At 32.4% G+C, this 14,084-nt stretch overlaps 1 non-coding gene across 1 annotated transcript; it reads left to right on the top strand.

The window, feature by feature from the left end:
• Window positions 1-9,361: 9,361 nt before the first annotated feature.
• LOC119535638 lies at window positions 9,362-9,468 on the top strand. Its single transcript, XR_005217251.1, has one exon. It is a non-coding gene; the product is annotated as a U6 spliceosomal RNA (small nuclear RNA).
• Window positions 9,469-14,084: the final 4,616 nt, after the last annotated feature.

Below are 14,084 nucleotides of genomic sequence, written 5' to 3'. Positions count from 1 at the left end.
GCTATTAATTGACATAATGTTTAAGTTATGCCTTGGCTTCAAGGCTGCATCGAGAGCACAAGCATTCATTACCAAGTCAAAATAAAAATAAATTGGTACCAGAAAAAAAAAATTTCCAGTGGGTTTCATAAAAGTTGACTTTAAAATTTAGCACTGAGAGGATAATCAAAAGAACTAACATTTTATATTCAGATTCCAATTCCCTGTCTGTTTGAAATGGGGACAGATGAAATGCCTTCAAGGAAATGTTTGTAATTATTGTACTAACATACTTCAGTATTCTGCATGTTCAGGGAATGCAACAAAATCTTAATAGAGCTTCAAAATCAGTTATTGTTCCATCATTTATCAGCATTCTAATGGTCCCTTGCCAACAATATACCAGCACATTTTAAAAAGCTTTGTGCATAGTAATAAGAAATGAATACTTTTATCTCTGTCTAAAAGAAAGAAAACTCAGAAAAGGATTTAAATAACAAGGTAAAATATGGATAACAACCCTGACTTCCACAATAATTCCTTTACAAGAGTTTATTCAAAAAAGATATATTTGGTATTTTAGGAGGAACATTAAAAGTTCAGGCAATGTTTGGAATTTGAACATAAAATGTGGTCTCTTTAGTCTTATAACAACTTTTTATTCCTTGATTTTTTTAAACTCTAACTTCTTCAGTATTTATTAAGATAAGTTTAGTGTGGCTGATATTTCATATTTATTAGGATTGGTCATTTGTAATGTTAAAATATTTAAAATTCTGTTTTGGGCTTATTTCTTATGACCTGAATTATAGTAACTACCTAGATACAATTGAGTACTTTAAAAACATTTCAAAATACATGAAAATTTGTGTTTAAAAGATTAAAATGCAATTGTATCTATTAAATTGTAGAATATGTAACAAAGAAACAAGTTAAAATTTATCCTGTTTGCATTCAATATAGTCTATTTTTCTGCTAGAATTTTAATTCTTGCACAATTTGAATTATTTTATTTAAATATATCTTGCAATAGGAGTCAACATTTTAAGATCATATTACCAACTTACTCTTTTAGTGGAACAGTTAATGCAGATGGGAAATGTACAGGAAGGACTAATCTCAAGTCACATTTCCCAAAATTGAACATTGTACTTTTAAAAAAACCCTCATTTATAATATCTGCTAATGATGTATTCATGCATCAGCAATGACATATGAACCCTATTTCAGATTACTATTGTAATATCCATGAAGGAAACTTAGGAGTAATAAATACTAAGTTTGGTAGCATAGTTGAATTAAAACATAACCAAAATTATAGCTTTCGTCTATAACTAAAATAAATGAAAATAAAATGAAAAAATATATCATTTCCAATGTCTGCATTATAAAATATTTAGGATTAAAGTTTAAAGGAAATGTACAAATCACATGAAAACAGTTGAAATGCTTTGATAACATACTGTTCCAGTTTGCTAATGCTGTCATTATGCAAAATACCAGAAATGGATTGTCAAACATATTAGTGTTGATTAAGTTGGAACCTTTGGATTGAGTTGTTTCCATGGGGATGTGGCCCACCCAACTGTGGGTTATAACTCTGATTGGATTGTTTCCATGGAGATACGGACCCTACCCATTCAGTGTGGGTCTTTATTTAATCACTGGAGTCCTATAAAAGAACTCACAAACAGAAGCAGCTCGGAGAAGCTGCAGCTTAGAGAGACATTTTGGAGACAGCCTTTGAAAGCAGACTTCTGCTGATGCTTTGGAGGTACTAGCCTGGAGTTTGCTCCGGAGAAGCTAAGAGAGGACAAAATGCCCCAAGAGCAATGTTTTGAAGAATGCATAGGAGCTGAGAGAGGAGCTGGAACACAACCTGGGATCAGCAGATGCCAGCCACGTGCCTTCCCAGCTAACAGAAGTTTTCTGGATGCCATGGCCTTCCTTCAGTTAAGGTATACTCATGTTGGTGCCTTAATTTGAACATTTTCATGGCCTTCAGACTGTAAATTTGTAACCAAATAAATCCCCTTTATTAAAGCCAATCCATTTCTAGTATTTTGCGTAATGGCAGCATTAACAAACCAGGACACTATCCAAAACCAATTTTTGCATCTAAAATGCAAAACATTTAATGGACTATTACAATACAAATTTTAGCATCAGACTTAATTGTTTTACAACACCCTTTAGAAGGCACTATTTCCTAGTGTGAGAAGCTCCATGATATTAAATGAACAATTGAACACCTCCCCCCCACCTCAGTAGGTAGTCAGTACTCTTAACTACCTTTCACCCTGGAGGTGAAGTTTATAGTGTCACTCTGGCTAGGAATCTGGGTTGTGTCATTGGAACAGCTACTGTTAGGATCCAGGTGGCTTGAATTTAAGGTTGATCCAAGTCTTGAGACAAGGTATTCAAGATTTCCTGGATAGGATCTCACCCTCAAACAAACCTGTCTCCTAATATAGAGAAATCTAACCCTTGGAATTTTCCAGGATCTCAATTAGGTTTTACCAAGGGAATGTCATGGTTATCTTGAAGCCAGACCAATTTCCAGGATAATTTGGTTACACTGCTGTTGCTCTACTTATTTAAATTTCTATTATTCTTTTCCTGTTTCTCTTCACCTTTTTTCCCCCCTCCTTTTTTTCTTTAGCCTTGAGGCTTGTTAATGGTTTGTGGTCACATTGGCAGTTTGGAGAACCTCTGCCTTATTATGAATTGTGAAAAATCACAGAAATCTGGATTCTCTTGAAGATTTCTTAAGTGTTAAAAACATATGCAGGCTGGAATGTAAAAGAGCCAATTTAGTTAATCCGATTAACTTCATAATGCAAGTGCAACATTATCATTAATGCTATTCCCTCCCATTGGTTTAATGGATTTTCTAATTTGTTTAATATAAATAAATAGAATAGAATTAGATTCAGATGTTAAAATATTTTATTGAAAAAGTGTGGAATAAAAAAGAAATAATACTATTGTTACAGCATGCTGTAATGACAAAGCTAGGGCATGAAACAAATCTGATGCATTTCATAACCCTTCAACTCGATTTAATTTTAACAGAACCAAGTCATACCATTTACATAAATTGCTTGCAGTGCTGCTTCTGATTTACCATGTGTTTCCACACATGGACTCACAGAGCCTTTAAACCCTTCTTTACCTAAAGCACAAAAATTCAAGCAAATACAGCTCTAAATTATGTGGTGGATAGTTTGTCAAATACGATTCCTGTGTGCCATTTTTCTTGTTCCCTTGGCCCATAGCCAAATTAATGCTCAATTTTGAAAACTCAGCTCTTGAAAAGAACTCCTCCCCCACACACAGAAACGTGAGTTCGGATATTCCTGCCCTCTCTCCAATTTCCCTTTCCCTCTCTTTCTTCCTCATTTCCTTCATCATGAAAATGGAAATAGCTACCTAACAGGATCATTTTAAGCTCTCAGAGTATAAAATATCGCATGGAAAGAAAAACCGTATGTTATTGCAACAAATCAGAGATATTTTCTCTTAAGACTTTGGAGCTAAAATATAATCTTTTGTTTTGCTTTCTGGGAAACAAAAATACTACAGGTCATATGTTTTCTGGGTCATTACACAGTGGATATGCCCTTTTTCTTCTCACAGTAATCGTTCTAAAGTTTAAATATAAGCATTGCAAATAATATATGACTCTGGCCTTTTATTTTTTAATTCAAAAAGAAATTCTTTGTCTTTAAACAAAAATAGTTTTGCACATCTTACACTTTTATATCTCAGGTATATTTTCTTTTTCTTTCTTATGCTTCAGCTTCTCTAGGGTAATCAAGTTTATTTTTAATCTTATTCTGTCTATTTTATGTTATTTTTATTCCCCTAATGGACACCCTTCATATCTTACATATTGATATTAATTTATATTTTTCTAATAATCTTAAGAATTACTCAGTGCCTTCAAGAATAAGAGAATTCAGAATTATTTCCTTCCCCCATTTTACATTGTATGGTTTGTTGACATCCATGTAAAATTTTATTTCCAGATTGTTGACTGTGTTTATCTCAGTAATTTGAACATAATGCCTCTCTCACTATGTGAATCTCTTAACTAAGACATTACTGCTCATACTCAAATTATTTCTTTTTTTCAATAATGATATATGTTTTTATTTAACTCATATATTAGCTAATGTATACTGTCATTTATAATTTAAATCAAATCAGCATGAACCCTCACATGTGTCATAGAAGGCACTCTACCATGGGTATTAAATGGGAGAGAGGTAGTGACTTGCATCTTTCCTGATTCTCCGATCTAACTCCAGTTTGGTTTTCTACCAGGTTAGTCCAGTATATGAGTCATCTTGACAATTTAGGTACCACTGCAGTTCTGTATCATCACATACACACAGTATTGCTATTGATTTATCCAACCATCCCCTAAAATTTCCTAAATAAGGCATTGTATGTGTGGCATTCTTTACTAAGTGCTTGGATTGCTCAAGTTTTACATAGCCACAAAATACAGCTCTATCTTACCCCCACATTGCCCTTTTGCCTTTCTTTTATTATGCAAAACTGCTTCTCATCCCAGGCCTATCTTTGCTAAGTGATGTCTTATACATGTACTTAATAAATGGTCTATGTCAAGTCCTGTCCTTTAGGAAAAGGAATGAACTAGCAGAAGCTTATACGTTTCTATTTTACCCTTTTTTCCCCACTCTTGTAGCCTAAAGGAAAAATTGTAGGATTTATTTCCTAATCAATTATGTTGCAACCCTCTATAGTTAGAAGTAAAAAGTGGGCATAATCTGTTTGCATTTTTTTTTCGATTTATGAAAATTGTTTCCCATGACTTTCCATTTATTATGTTAGTTTTTTCTCATCTATTTTTCATTTTGCTTGCCATTTACATTGTTATTCAATTGAGAACTTTAATTTCAGAAATCATACATTGTAGTGTGCTTTTTGAGGTATTGTATGCTTAAACTCACACATGAATGTGACTTTAGATGGTAATGTAGAATAATAAACTTAAATTATCATTTTTCTGATGATTCTAAAGTATTTTTCCATTGCCTTACTGAGTTTGTCCTTTGTCACTCTGGTTTTATATTTTCAGGTGCCTCTATTTTTCCTTCTCTCTTAAAGTTTGTAGAAGCTTTCATTATCTTATCAAAACTTTTCTCAATGATCAATTGGCAGATTCAATTTGGGTATTAAATCTTTGCTTAGTTCAATTAAATTTTCTTCTATGGCTTTGATTTTTCTTTCTCTTCCATCATCTCTGTATTACCTTGTATTTTCTTACAGCATCAGAGTGCTATATGTCTTGCATATGTCCTACAATTCTCTTAAATTTTGTCTCCTAATTATGAGTTCTTTTTATTATTCTAATGTCTGATAGAATGGCTATGTTAGATTTTCCCCATTCTTAATGCAGTTTTCAGAAATATCATTTTTGTTATTTTTTTTTGGTGTTCTTAATATATAAGATGCTTTTTCCTTCTCATTTTCTTTTTAACAACATATTATTGCATGTAATACAATGTTCTCTCAGATTTTTCTGAAAATACCATTTAGAATGCTGTTTTTCTCTTTTTTTTAATACATTAACACTATTTTCTTATAACTTAAATGATCTTGCTTTGCTTGTTTCTTCTTTTAACCAGCTGCTGAATTTTGCTGTGTCAGGTGATCCATGGTTGTGTACTCAGATTTGAGACTCCACATTCGTAAGAAAATGAGTAAACATTACAGTGAGTAAGCAAACAATGAAAGGATTGTCTTCTGGTTCACAGGAGGGCCTCCAGTTTGGTTACTGGGATGGTGGAAAGCAAGGAGATTGAAGAATAGCTGAATCAATATGGCTGGTGCTATAGGAATTATTCTAGGAAGGGGCATATTATGGCATTTTTCTATTTAATACATCCTTTATTCTGCCTTTTGTAAAAACTGAATTATCACTTTACTTACGCAAGGTATTTTGAGGTTCCCTCAGATGCTAACTTTTCTTTAAAGATCTGTTCTTTTTGTAAATGCTTGGATCCGCCATTTGTGAACATAGGCCATTGAACCACATCACAATTCCAAAAGCCTCTGAATTATTAGGAGCCCATCTCTTTCCTAGACCTTGCCCCAGAGAACTCTGAGATTATTCTGGACTTCTAATAGGGAGAATGAGTTCACTCTTTCTGCCTGATGCCCAATAGTTATGTCTGATTTTAGGTAGAATTGCATTAGATTTTCCATATATATGATTCTGACTGCATTACATCTTCCGGAAATTCTTCAATTTGGTGTGAAGATGACACCCATCCCCATTTTTTAGCTTTCACTGGGAAGCCTGCAAATCTTCCCAATAATTATGTTGTAGGCAGTGTTATCTGTGCATCAAATTTTGACCGAAAAAAGGGAAGGAGGGTCTAAGAAAATTTCCTTATCAATTAACATTCTTAAATAAATTACTGGCAACTTGAATCCAGAAGAATGAATACCAACACCTAACCAACAGGATTTTATTCTAGGAATACAAGAATGGATCAACATTAAAAATCTAATATGATTTACCTTTACAATATATTAAATAACATTGTAGAATAGAAAGAGGTAATTTAAAACAGAATGATAACTTGTAAAGGATCAGGAATCAAAACTTGTGTGTTTAAATGACCTTGGTCAGGTTACTAATTACTCTTAAGTTTCCTTATAGATAAATTGGAAATAATAATGTGTATTTCAGAGGATACATAAGAAAACATGCACATATGATGCTTAATAGCATTTCTGACGTATAGTAAGAACTCCATAAATGTTAATTTGACAGTTAACTAAATTTAAAAATAATTAATTTGGCTGACCCCTTTTGATTATTTAGCTTCAATATTAGCCCACACTTCTTTCTCTCTTGCCCACCACCACCACAGAGGCTAGAAAATACTTGTTTTGCTAGTCTTGTTGTAGCTCAGGTGTCCATGGTATCATGATCTGGCCAATAAAATATGAATGGAAGTCTCTTTCAGACTTTTAGGAAAATTTTTATTATCCTGAAAAAAGAACTGATCTGCTTCCCTTCCCTGTATTTTCTAAATTAAACCCTGATAGACCAGCTAGAGTTGTATCACCTATCTACCAAACACAAAAATAAGGCAGAGCATCATATCACTGATATCACTGAGCCATTCAGCATATGGCAGCAGCATTCTGTCTCCAAATTTCTGGTTATGGGGAAATCATTTTTAAGCCACCGTTAATTGGGTTTTGCAGCCCAAAATGAGTGCCTAACTAATATGGTTAGGATAGAATAGGTTGTTGAATAAATGATGAATAAATAGTGCTAGGACCACTGGCCAAATAAATGATATCTATGTATATGTGAATGTATATGTATATGTGTGTATATGTAAATTTATATGTGTATGCATATGTATATATGCATTTTTAGGTGTATATTTATATCACTGCCACACAACAAAATTAAAACATACAATATAAAACTGAAATGGCATGGTAGTTTTAATTTATAAATTGGTAAAGATGAAAAAGAATGACCATTGCCATAATAGTGGGTTCCAGAGAATCTGGTACTCTTGCACCTAATTATTTGAAAGAAACTAAATGTAATCTTTTTGGAATGCAGTGAATTGGGGTCTTAAAGTGTGCTTCCTATCTGAGACAGTAATTTTATTTCTAGGGAATTATTCTAAAGAGTAGGTGATATGCAGAGAAATGCATCTAAAGATGTTTTTTGGAATATTATTTAGAACAATAAAAATATGATGGGGAGAAACTTCCTCCTATATGTAATAAAATAGTTGAATATTTAAATAATAGTTGATCCTTATAATGGAAGATTCTAAACTTAGTATATAATGTGACAGACATAGTTTATATTTAAACAGAATACTGTTTCTTTAATATTTTAAAATAAAAAAATAGTTTAAATAACAGTAGTCATAATATGAATGAAGTTTTATTAAAAAAACAAAAACCCTCCCAAAATAAGACAAACATATGTGAATATAGTTCAACAGTGGTTACTTCTGTGTGGTAGCTTATGGTCCACTTTAACTATATTTTTTCATGTTCTTTTTATGTAGATGTTTATAGAAGTAACATGCATTAATTTTATATTCAGAATAAGTAAAATAGAAAAATAAATTTATGTAGGCATATTTATTTTGACCAAGTTTTTAAAATTTGGTATTGAATAGTGTATCCTATGTACCATAATAAATTCCAGATGATTTAATAAATGTTAAGATGTATAATATATGTACTTTCCTTCAATTATGCAAGTGCCATGCACTGTTATGTGTTCTGGGAATGAACAAGTGAGCAGGCAAAATCTCTGCTTAATGTGTCTTACTTTAGAATGAGGAGAGACAGAAAATAAACAATAAATATTGTCAGGTGGTGATAAGTGTTATGAAATAGAATAAAGCTGAGAGAATGTACAGACTGTGGTATAGCCATGCAATGGAATATTATTCAGCAATAAAATCAAATGAGCTATCAACCCACAAATAGATATAGAGGGACCTTAAATACATATTGCTAAGTGAAAGAAGACAGCTTGAAAAGGCTACATGCTGTGTAATTCCAATTACATGACATTCTGAAAAAGGTGAATCTATACAGACAGCAAACAGGTCGTTCCTAGAGTTTTGGGAATGGAGGATTGAATATATGAAGCACAGGTGATATTTCAGGGTGGTGAAACTATTCTGGATAATACTGTACTTGTGAATATAAGATATTAAGTATTTGTCAAAACCCTTAGAACTTTACAGCACAAAGAATAGGCTTAATGTATGCAAATTTTTAAAAAATCATTTAGGAGGCTGGGGGTCTCAGGATGGAATGAATGCAGAAATGTGACAAAAGTATCCTAAATGTATAATATATAAATGAAACATCACTGAAGGGGTAGGGAAATAAGGTGCTGACCTGAGTAACTCAAAATGAGTAGGATCTGTAAGGCTAAAGTAAAAGCAAATGTACATAAATATTTTGGGGGTAAAAGTTAATTCTGAATCCACTTTCCATGTACAGTGGAATTGAACATTTCAATAAATGGATGCCAGATAGTGGTGGGAGCTAGGTTTCTCACGGTTGGAGTGAAAGGTTGCTGGTAAGCAAGGGGAGGAATCTAGAATGATCTATATGGTAAAATATTAATATTAATTTATTAATTAATTAATATTAATATTTTACCATATAGATCTAATTTGAAGGTAGATCCAAAACAGGTTTTACTGATGTTTGCATGTGGAATGTGAAGGAGAGAGAAAAGAATGTTTCAATACTTGATTTACCCCCAAAACTGGCAAAACGGAAGCCTGAGATGGGGAACATATCCAAAGAAGCACTTTAGAATGAAGAAGTTATCAGAGTGCTCACTTCTGTAACACATACACTAAAATAGGAACGATACAGAGAAGATTAGCATGGCCCCGGCACAAGGATGACATGCAAATTCGTGAAGCCTTCCATATTTTTTTCTGTAGCTGAGAGATTTCAAATGGAGTTGAGAGGTCATTCTGGAGGTGATTTTATGCATTATATAAATATCCCTTTCCAGTTTTTAGTGTATTGGAATAACTAGAAGGAAATACCTGAAACTGTTGAACTGCAACCCAGTAGCCTTGATTTTTGAGGATAGATTATTGTATATATAGCTTACACTGTGTGACCATGTGATTGTGAAAACCTTGTGTCTCCCACTCCCTTTATCCATTGTATGGACAGATGAGTAGAAAAATGAAGACAAAAAGTAAATGAATAATAGGGAGGGATGGGGGTATGGGATGTTTTGGATGTTCTTTTTTGCTTTAATTTTTATTCTTATTCTTTTTGTGTGTGGTAATGAAAATGTTCAAAAATTGATTGTGGTGATGAATGCACAGCTATATAATGGTACTGTGAACAATTCATTGTACACTGTGGATGATTGTATGGTTTGTGAATATATCTCAATAAAATTGAATTTTAAAAAGTTATCAGAAAATAGAAGAACTGTTTATTTGCACCAGAAGTTGGGGAAGTTTTCCAACTATAACTGTAGTGGACACATCCATAAGAAAACACTAATAGCTTTGACTACTTAAATTAAAAAAATGATGTTTGAAAAATGAAACAAAATTGGAAGGCAAACAAACCATAACGTTTTTGCAACCCTTCTGTAAAGCAAAATATTGCTTTCCCCATATACTCTATTCTTACTTGTTTTCTTTTTTTGAATTTTAAACCTTTGATTTCCTTCAGATTACACTGCTTAACCCAGTGCTAACAAATGGCATTTCATACAGAACCTTGAGACCACAGGCTATCCCAATTAGCAACTACTTGTGAAAGAAACTCAGGACAGATAAAAGAGAGGAGAGAGTTGTTGATTCTGGTGAAACAAATAGAATTCGAAACAATGAATGCATGTTGAAGAAAGTAATTTAATAAAGTTAAAAATGAAACATTATTCCTAAGACTAATATTCTTTCTGTACTTAGTAAAGACAAAATTGTGAAATTGTGTCCTTAAATTTCCTGTGGAAAATAACCTTTACTCTCTAAAATTATTTTTTCCTAACTAATCATCATGGGTAATATTCAAATTTCTAAATTTGTGTATATAATTTTAGAGGATATATAAAATCTTTTTATAAAAAGATTTTTAGTAAAATAATCTTATTTTTTCTTGTCCTCCTTTATGCCTAAGATAAATTGTTTCTCTCATTTTAAAATAATGGGTATGCATATTTACTTTCACATCATGTATGTCACCTAGGAAATGAGGAGCTTCTAATACATGTCTATTGGAACATTGCATGCATTCGAAATAATATTAGAGTTGCTGTGGTTTAATTGCCTTTTGTTGATCTTTAATTCCACAACAACTCATCCTAACTGACCATGTCTATTCTTACGGAACTTATACCATGGGGTAGTCAATGGACCAGCCAGTAAACACCTCTACTCAGATGAAATACTGCTGCTATTCAAGTATTGTCCCCTTTTCTTTATAATTCATTTCTAAATTGTCTGATAATCTTTTGAATGAACTGAATGCCTGCTGCAAAGTTAAAGGATAGAAGGAAGGCCTTGCGAACTTTATATGCATAAATAGAGAGGGCCCAGGGCAGGTGAGTCCAGGAATTCTACACATTTACTCTCCTTGTTCACAGTTCTTTGCCTGTTGTATGGCCGGCATATTTGGGCTGGTACGTTTTAAACAATAAAGTTGTAAAAGAGAAGATTCAAGGTTGCTGTGGGTGAGGAAAAAACAACCAGCTAGTTTGCTGGTTTCTAGACTCCTAAGACACCTCTATCTTAGGCAAAAAAAAAAAAAAAAAAAAAACCTTGTTCAATCTTCCACCCTAAATCACTAGTTTTATACTGGAGTCTGATGCCAAAGTCTAACTGTGTTAAAGAAAAAAAAAAATGTTTATGTTCTGGTCTTTGTTTTGTGTACGTGTGTCTGGGAACAAAAATAACAAAATTTCTGGGTATGAAAAGGACAAAATTCAGGTGTCCTGAGTTGTATAAGCAAAATGCTTTCTTGATATCACTCCTCTCCATGAGCCTTCACAAAAAGAGAACTCTTACAAGCAGATTTACAGGGTTTAATGTATGTGATTCCATTGGAAATATAGTATATAACCTCCAACCCACTGTCACTTAATATTTAACAAAAGCTTAGTTGAGATGCACTTTTCAAAGAGAACTTTTTGAAAGAAATACAACCCATCTGCATTTGAATATATTCTAAGATTCACTTTTTCACAAAGCTGTTTTTAGAGACCAGAAGCAATGTGGTAGCTTGAAGAAATCACATTGACCTCCTGGATAATTACTTTTACAGAATTGCATTTTTATTTGTTGCCAGCAACCTATATTCCGGGTTTTAAAAAGAGATCACTCAATAAAAACTGCATGAATTTATGCACTGTAAATATTTACAATCATTGTAAGTCTCTTTAGGAGGATTGCCATCTGAGGAAGTCCTGTGGAATTTCTATCACTCACACCACAAATTATATCAACAGTAAAGCTGCCTTTTTGCCATTGCCTGCTAAGAAGTTAAGAAACAAATTAGCTCCTCATATTTAGCCAATCTGCAGATCAGAGTGTTACACATTTTCAGCCATTTAGGCCTAAATTCTAAATTCACTGTTATTTTTAGTGTTTGATAGAGGGGGGTAAAATTACACGATAACATGTATCAAAATTCTTCAAAATGTTCATGCACATTAACTCAGTAATTCCATGTCTGGAAATATACCTAAGGATATAAGCAAAATGACACAGGATTTATTATATATTATTTAAAGTAATTAAAATTTAAAATAACATCAGTATCCTGTAACAGAAGAATTGTTAATTAAATTTCATACTAACATACAAAACAATTTCTCAAAATACTTTTATAGATGAAGAATGTGTGCTATGCTGTTGAATGAACAAAGCAGAGTATGGCTATAAAATTATAACACACTATGGTTTCAGTTCTATGAGAACTATATGTATTTTAAAGGAAAGCAATTGGAATACTCGACACCAAAAGTTTCTCAGAGATTCTCTGAGTCAAGGATTCAGGGTAATATTTTTGGCTTATTATATTTTTGTTCATTTTCCATATTTTCTAAAACAAATAATTATTATATTTTCTAAAGAGAAAAAAGATTATATTATAATGACTGTTTTGCATGGCCAAAGGAAAAAGAACATTATATGCAATATCTAGAAGACAGATTTTTATTTTATCTTATTTTATTTCATTTAGCAATTGATCTTTTAATCAGCAAAGAGTAAAAGAATAAAAACAAACCTTTGGCATATCATCATTGAATGATAACATTGTTACAGAAAAGGCAGATAATTTATTTATGAATTTTGAGTATATTTTACAAAATATTCTCTTGCTAAAACATTTTCTGGGAGCTGTACAAAATTTCAAAATATAAAATCAATCATAATTAGGAAAATTACCAAAAATAAAGGACATAGGATTTGAACATCTTACCAGGCAGTACAAATAAAATTAGGTTATTATGTTTTGAAAAGGGAGATTAAGAGCTGACCTTAGTGATGTTAGTAAAAAACAGTAAGAGTAAGAATCTCTTAACCCTGCCTGCCTCAACTACAGAAAGATTAATTCTTGCACATAAATTGCTTTATCTTGAAGTTAAGAAGGTATAGGGTAGTTTTGACAGGTCTCAGCCATTACCTGACCACATTTAGGTTACTGAGCTTCTGTCAGTGTCCCAGACTGGAACACCTGCTCTCAGTATATAGGATGCTACACACACACACACACACACACACACACACACACACACACACACACACAAATAGGAGAACAAAATGATATACCACATTCTATACTAGAGCTCTGATAACTGAAAAGCCAAAACAAATAAACAAAAAACTTGTATGTGTCCTGTAGAAACAAATTAATGCAAATTCAAAGACGCTTTGCAAATAAAATCTTTTCTTCCATTTCTATTTCCAGATGTTCTGTGAAGAAATCACCAAAGCTGGAAATAGGGTAAAAATGTAAATTCCCTTTAGAAGTTATATACTATCTTTAACATATATTTTACAAGTAAAATTATTAAACAAATTGACTTCATGATCTATAAACTCACAAGATAATTTCAGTATACAGGGAAAAAGTAACTAAGGTAAGAACAAAAGCTGTATTACCTTTATTTCTAGTTTTGAAACCTGTCTATTTGGTTCTCTGCCATTTTAAAACAAGCCTTTATTGGCAAACACGTATGTGGTAGGTTGAATTGTGTACTCTAATGGAAAGTATTCTTAATTTTAATCCATTTCCTGTGGGTGTGAGCTTATTTGTAGATAGGACCTTTTGAAGATGTTACTGTTAGTTAATAATGACTGAATTGGGGTGGGTCTTTTTTTTAATGCATAAAATACAGAATTCCTATATACCACCATATTATTATATTACTACAACCTTGCATTAGTGTGGTATCTTTCTTGCAACAGATGAAGGAACATTTTTGTAATTGCGCTATGAATTCGATAGTCCATGGTTTACATTAGGGTTCACTGTGTTGTTCAGTCCTATGTTTTCTTGTGTTTTTTTTTTTTTAATTT

The sequence above is a fragment of the Choloepus didactylus genome, chromosome 5, assembly GCF_015220235.1.
Source record: "Choloepus didactylus isolate mChoDid1 chromosome 5, mChoDid1.pri, whole genome shotgun sequence".
NCBI lineage: Eukaryota > Metazoa > Chordata > Mammalia > Pilosa > Megalonychidae > Choloepus > Choloepus didactylus.
Note: the sequence above shows the minus strand (reverse complement) of the source record. Positions and strands in the feature narration are given on the sequence as shown.